The 7,347-nt window shown below is 34.1% G+C and overlaps 1 long non-coding RNA gene across 1 annotated transcript; it reads left to right on the top strand.

The window, feature by feature from the left end:
* The first annotated feature begins 3,715 nt into the window (after window positions 1-3,715).
* LOC104644639 (uncharacterized) lies at window positions 3,716-7,147 on the top strand. The gene is made up of 2 exons (XR_738511.4): window positions 3,716-4,517; window positions 6,798-7,147. It is a non-coding gene; the product is annotated as an uncharacterized lncRNA (long non-coding RNA).
* The last annotated feature ends 200 nt before the right edge of the window (window positions 7,148-7,347 follow it).

Here is a 7,347-nt window from a genome sequence, read left to right as displayed (position 1 = left end):
TATTGATATACTCCTTTTGGGATAGCGATAACTTCTTCTTGTGTCTATCTCGATGGATTTGTATGCCTAAGATCTTTTTGCTGGCCCCAAGTCCTTCATTGCAAACCAATTTCTTAACTCTTTCTTAAGGACTGCAATTCTAGATTAATTTTTGCCAACAATCAACATATCATCCACATAAAGTAGTAAGATAATAAAATCATCATCAGAGAACTTCTGAAAGAATACACAATGATCTGAAGAAGTTTTCTTGTATCCCTGATTTTCAATGACAAATTCAAACTTTAAGTACCACTGCCTTGGAGCTTGTTTCAAGCCATAGAAACTCTTTCTCAATTTGAAAACATGGTTTTCTTTCCCATTAACTACAAAACCTTCAGGTTACTCCATGTAGATTTCAACTTCTAAATCACCATGAAGAAAGGCAGTCTTGACATCCATCTGCTCAACCTCTAAATATAGACTTGCGGCTAAGTCTAGAACCATACGAATAGAGGACATTTTCACAACATGAGAGAAAATTTCATCAAAGTCAATCCCCTTTGTTTGACCAAAACCTTTGACGACTAACGTAGACTTGTATCTAGGTGCAAATGTATGTTGATCTTGCTTTAATCTAAATATCCATTTATTTGATAAAGCTTTCTTACCTTTCAGTTACTTCACTAGCTCATATGTGCCATTCTCGTGAAGTGACTTCCTCTCGTCTTCCATGGCTTCTACCCACCTATCTCTATGAGTATCTAGTATGACTTCATCATTTTTTGCAGGTTTTCCCATGTCAGTCAAGAGGATATACTCATTAGGAGAATAATGTGTTGAGCTTTACTTTTCTCTAGTAGATCTTCTACAAGAGGTTTCTAGAGCATCCGAAGCGGTTATCCCAACATGAGTTGGTTGATTATCAACCACAACATCATCAATAGGAACAATTATATGTTCTACGCTCTCATCATTTTCTTGATCATTACCTTGGGTTCCCTCATATGCAGAAGATGTATCAATAATAGAAATTAGATCAACATCAACTAAGATCTCATCAGTATGAGAATCTAGTTTCTCAGTCTTGGCAATATCTTCAATAGTTTTATCTTCAAAGAACACAATATCACGACTTCTAATGAGTTTTTTTATCTATTTGATCATAAAAGAGATATCCAAACTCATCTTGACTATAACCAATGAAGATGCATTGCTTACTTTTAACATCCAATTTTGACCTCTCATCTTTTAGAACATGCACACTAGCTTTACACCCAAACACTTTCAAGTGATCATAAGAAACATCCTTATCAAACCAAACTCTGTTTGGAACATCACCATCCAAAGCAACAACCGGAGACAAATTGATAACATAAGCAACAGTGTTAAGTGCTTCAGCCCAAAAAGAATTTGGAAGTTTAGACTCTAAAAGCACACATCTAACTATCTCAACTAAAGTTCTGTTCATCCTCTCTGCCAAACTATTTAATTGAGGAGTCTTTGGAGGAGTCTTCTGATGACGAATTTCTTGCAATCTGAAGTAGTCATCAAAGGGACTAATATGCTCACCACCATTATCAGTGCGAATATATTTTAATTTCTTTCCCGTTTGTCTCTCAGATAAGGCTTGAAACTGTTTAAACACATCAAGCACTTGATCTATGGATTTCAAAGTATATACCCAAATCTTTCAAGAATGATCATCAATGAAAGTAGCAAAGTAAAGTGCATCACCTTTTGACTTCATTTTGAAATGACCACACATATCTGAATGTACTAGATCCAATACCTCAGACTTTCTTGAAGGAGGATGACTGTGAAAAGAAACTCTTTTCTGTTTCTCTACTAAGCAATGAACACATCTTTTACCTTTGTTTGTTTCATACCAGCAAGCAAATTCTTCTTGGAAAAATAGGTGATTCCCCTCTTGCTCAAATGACTAAGCCTCTTGTGCCACAATTAAGATAAAGTCTCGCTCTCCACCAAATTTATAGTCACCAAGAATCGATCCTTGGGTCACGTATAACTTTGAATTTTTTCTTCATCAGGCTAAAATCACTGAGCCTTTGGTGAGCTTCCATTGGCCATTGCACAAGTCATTATGATAGCCATCATCATCTAGTTGTCCTACTGAGATCAAATTTAAGGGAATGTCTAGAGCATGCTTGACATTCTGAAACACGAACATTGAATCGGTATTGGTTTTCAAAATAACAGTGCCAACACCAAACACCTTCACATCACGAGCATTACTCATCTATAACACCTCAGAGTTAACGGAATTATAAGATGACAATAAGTCTTTTATTGGTGTGACATGTGATGTAGCTCCAGAATCTACTATCCAACTTGTATCTTGAGATATAAAATTGATGACGTCTTTATCACAAGCAAAGAGAAGGTCATCTTGGACAACAATAACAACATTATTTTCATTGTTTTCGTCCTTCTTCCCTTCTTTAAGATCTTGCTTCAATTGTTTACAAAATCTTTTAATATGTCCTTTCTTTCCACAATGATAACATATAATATTTGGATTCTTGAATTTTGACTTGCTTCTACTTTTTCCTCTACTCCTCGGATCTCTTGTCTTATGTCTCCCTCGATCTTCTATATATAAAACATAGGAATGTGAAGATGTGTCTTGAGATTTTGTTCTAAGCTCTTTATTCAACACACCACTCTTTGCATTTTCCATAGTCACCTCTCCACCAGTGGCAGAATTCGTTAAAGAAACACGAATAGTTTCCCAAGAATCCGGTAAAGTATTAAGAAGCCAAAGTCTCTTGTATTTCATCATCAAAATTAACACCCATTCCCGATAGCTGATCAAGAATACCCTGAAAATCATTTATACGATCAGAATAGGAGTGTTCTCCTTGTATTTAAAGGTCGTCAATTTCATAAACAAGAACAACTTCTTATTGCCATTTTTTGAAACGTAAAGCGTCTCCAACTTTTCCTACAATGTTCTAGCATGTGTCTCATTCACAATATGGTTGAGAACATTATCTTCAACCCATTGTCTTATATATCCACATACTTGTTGGTGCTCAAATTTCCAATTTTCATCGGTCACATTCTCGGGTTTATGAGCAGAAAAAACCGGAAGATGCATCTTCTTCACGAACAATAGATCTTTCATCTTGCTTTTCCATATGTTGTAGTTTCTTCCGTTTAGAAATATCATATTGCTCATATTCCCCTCTATATAGATAACCTTAGCTCTGATAGCAGTTGTTTTTGTTGACACCCAATTTTTACACTCTCCAATATAAAATAATCATATCGAGCTTCCTAATTTTCAAGTGATTCGAAATAATTAGTCTTATAAATTTCAAATGTATACATATAGTTTTGCAAGTTATAATTTTTTAATAGTTTCATCAAATTTTCTAATTTTTAGATGATATATGTTTTACGCAATCATATATAACTCATAAAATTATGTTTATCCTAAAATCGTTTTGAAAGGATTTTTATTTTGCGTTTAATAGTTTGCTAAATCAATTTACATGTGTTGAATTATTTATTTTATAATTACATCGACTATTTTATTTGTTAAAAATTAAGAAGCTTATTGAATTAATTTATGTTAATTAATTTAATCTAGCTACCAAATATTTAATCCATTTAGACAAAGCACTTTGGGCCTCTTATATTTTAATTTTCAGCATTTCATCTCCCATTTAATTTCACCCATTTAATCCCTTTAATCCAATCTCCTAGGCCTAACATCAATTCTTTAAAAACTTCCAGCCCGTTTTCCCCTTTAACCCGACCCCAACCCCATATTCTACCCAGGGATAGTACCTAATGTGTGAACGATAGTAACACTTGACAATTGCAAGAGAAAATATGACCTGATGCTCCTCTTCTTTATCTCGCGTTCTAAATCAGAGTGATGCAGTGCTAGTTTCGTTGTCCCAGGCACGCGCGTTGAGAAGATGTGTCAAACAGTGAGTTGCAGGGACGCAAGGGAGTACCCTACATTTTTTTTCTGTTCTTCTCTCCGTCGCTATCAAATCGTACGATCGACATCTTTAGGAGGTACGCGTTTTGTCCTTGATCATGGAAGATTGCTACACATCATTCTTCAAGGACCGTTGGTCGATCTGAGCCCTCCACCCCAAATTCTATCCGTTCAGAGTAGTGGGATTGGTTGGGGAATATTCGGGACTTTAGAGAGACGTTAGGTTTGGACTCCAATTTTGTGGGCCTTGGAAAATTCAAATTCTTCAGCCCACATTTTCCTTGCCAACCCTAAATTATCAAGTATGTATAATCATTTTCGGTTCAGGGTTGAGGGGATTTTTTTTATGGTGGTGGAAAATTGAGAAAGAAAGGAGAAATCTGAAAATCATGTGACAAATTCATGTCAAAATACTTCCGGAAAAGGAGAGGCAATTGTGTTAGCGTTCAAATGCGATATTCTGCTTAAAGTTTTGAACCTGTAGTTCAAATTTGAGTCTTAGTGTCGGAGTTCGCTGCTTGTTTTCCTTGATCGAGTTCTCAGTTCTGCTGCCCAAAAGAAGGTACTGTCGTCTCCTTCTTAATACTCCCTTCACCTCTCTCTGTTTTCTAAGAAGATGATATGTTTCGATGTCGGAAAGTCCTCATTACCTTTTTTTATTTGTCGTGGATTTGTTAATTGTTTTATTTGATATATTTGTTCTTAGATGATTCCATTAGTCTATGTAGTCGAAGTCAAAAAGTCTGCACCTAGTGTTGGCGTTTCTCCGCTACTCGTTTGAGTACTGTTTTCTATTCTCTTTGTGTATTGTGTTTATTCATGCGTATTTGAGTTTATGTCCAACATGCCAGTTTTGAGAATAGGGCTTCTCTGTTTAATTATTTATGGTCATTTATTGTTCATATAATTTGACCGAATAGTTACATCTCTTTTTTAATGATAAGCTAGCATCTGTAGGCTTCTGTAGATAAATTTTATTGTAGTATTTGACATTGATTTCTTGTTAGGTGCAGCCTATTGAATTTTCTTCTAAGATTAATTTCCTAAGTTTGCTTGAATGTTATTTGCTCCTTGGAATAACTTACAGAGATTTACATGGTTTAGTTAGTCTTAAGCATGTACAAATGAGGCTTCACGAGCTTGTGGGTAGACAATTTGATAAAAAAAATAATTTCATTCTTCCTTCTTTGTTGTGACTTCTCTGTTTAAATTGGAATGCAAGTCTTCGAGGCTATCCTCTTGTTGTTTGAAATCCCCCGCTATTTGTCGTGTTATAACAAAGGCTACCAACTGCAGCCACTGGTACACCGAGTATGAGTTGAATTAATCTCATTAATGTAGTTGTTCAAGTAATTTCCTTGGATAAACCTCTTATTATATTTTTGAGAAGATAGATAGTCTCGACTAGATTTTGTTTTCTTGTTTGATTTTTCAGATTTCAGCATGTCTTCATCTTACAAACTGTGTAGATTTTTACGCTAATAGTGTTTGGTTTATCCGTATTCAACATGATATCTCATAGGCATGGATTCACTCTGACTTAAATTTAGTTTGCATAATAAATACGTTCCCTTTTTAGCTCAAATCTGAATGTTTTCTTTTTTCCCCCGTTATTTTAGCTTCTCTTTTGTCATTTGATAAGTTTTGAAAATCTCTAGCTCTAATTGAAAACTCGCATTATTCTATCTGTTTTGATCAAGTCCATGTCATTAATTCTTCTCAAAATAAGTTGTTATATTTCTCATTAAGTGAATATCTAAACTTAGCATAGCATAGCAACTGAACAAACGTGAATCCGTCGTTAAGAAAGGTCATGCATAATTTATTTTTCTCATTACCTGCTGTTTGTTCTTCTGTAATTCAAACTACTGTTATGTTTTCATTAATAAAATCCTTAAATTTGAGTATATGCTATAGTAGTTAGTTTGGTATATTGATGTTAATGGGAAGCCATGCTCATTGGCGTTACTTTTCTATATATATGTTTTTTTTCTTTGTTTTTTTTCAAAAAAAAAATAAAAAATAATAGTAATAAAAATAAGTGCAGTTTCTTAATTTGGTCTGCAAGCCTCTTCTTATTTTAGTTTCCTGGTTAGTTCCAACGTTTTTTTTAGTTTGTTTTTTCTTTTCTTTTTTTCTCTTTTATTCGTTTGTTTTCTCCTTCATATAGATGTAAGTCTTCAAGGTCAATTGACATAGTTACGTGTGGTACAATTGCATCTTTGCTTCATTAACATAGTTTTTTTTCTCTTCTCTGCTTATTGTATTCATACTTAGGATGACATGCTTTGGCCTTTCTTTTATTCATACCCTCATTTTGCTTAAAGTTTTGGGTTTATGAAGAATCTACCATTTGCTATTGTGCTTATAAGATGTGATTTTCTTGATCTAAATCTTCTCAAGACGCTCTAAAGATGAGTTTGTTTTAACGTCATTCGTAAGTCAACTCTAAAATTTGCTAAATGTAGCGACTGTCCATTAGGTTACCTATCCATGATTTGGGTTCGTTGTATTATCTGGGAAGATATCTTATGAAGTGCAAATCAGATATACTAGTTATTCCTTCCCTAATGTCCATATCTTTCAAGTGTTGGAATTTGTCAAATTTTTTTAGTAACTTACCTATGCCTAAGAGAAGATTTCAGTGGACTAATTTTTGATTTGGAAGCATGAATATGTGTTACATAGCCAATAAAATTGTTGTTGATGTATCGGGTACTGCACCATCATTTTATTTGATTTCTTCGATTTCTTCTTTGTTTAGTTGATCAAGCTTATTTGTAAGTTTCATTATTTATGGATGGAAGCTAATTTATGTCCCTCTATTTTCATGTGACTTCAGGTGAGGTCTTGAACACCAATGACATCCCTCTTGCATTTTAAGAAAGTCATAGAGGCTCAATTTCATTCATCGAGTAAAGCCTTGAAACTGACGAATAGATTCCGAAGTTTAAAAGACTGAAGAAGAAGTTTGGCTTAGGAGATCTTCTATTTTCATTTTGCAGTTTTATTTGTAATGGGCCTAAGCCGTTATCGTCTTTTACTTTTTCGTACTCACTTTGTATTTTTATATGCTTAGTTTAGGACAGGCAGGAAACAAAGAAAATGGGTCAAAAACCCAAAATAGGTGGGTCCAAATTTCGGTTAAGGCGAACAGAACCCGGCTTGGACCCAAATCTCTTTTTCTCTCTAGCTCTTTTTTTCCCTCTTTTACTTCATTTAGCTTATCTTTTTATGCATCGTTAGTTTTAAGTTAAGAAACTTCAACTCCCCACTAAACGTTGTTTTGTTTTGACAACTTAAAAGTGAATCAACTTTGAGTAGTTTTCAAAATAATTTCTTCAAGTTAGGTATTTCACTTAATTAAAAGTTAGATATTAATTTTCAAACAA

Source organism: Solanum lycopersicum, chromosome 11 (genome assembly GCF_036512215.1).
Source record: "Solanum lycopersicum chromosome 11, SLM_r2.1".
In the NCBI taxonomy this organism is placed as follows: Eukaryota; Viridiplantae; Streptophyta; class Magnoliopsida; order Solanales; family Solanaceae; genus Solanum; species Solanum lycopersicum.
This window is presented reverse-complemented; position numbering and strand designations above follow the sequence as displayed.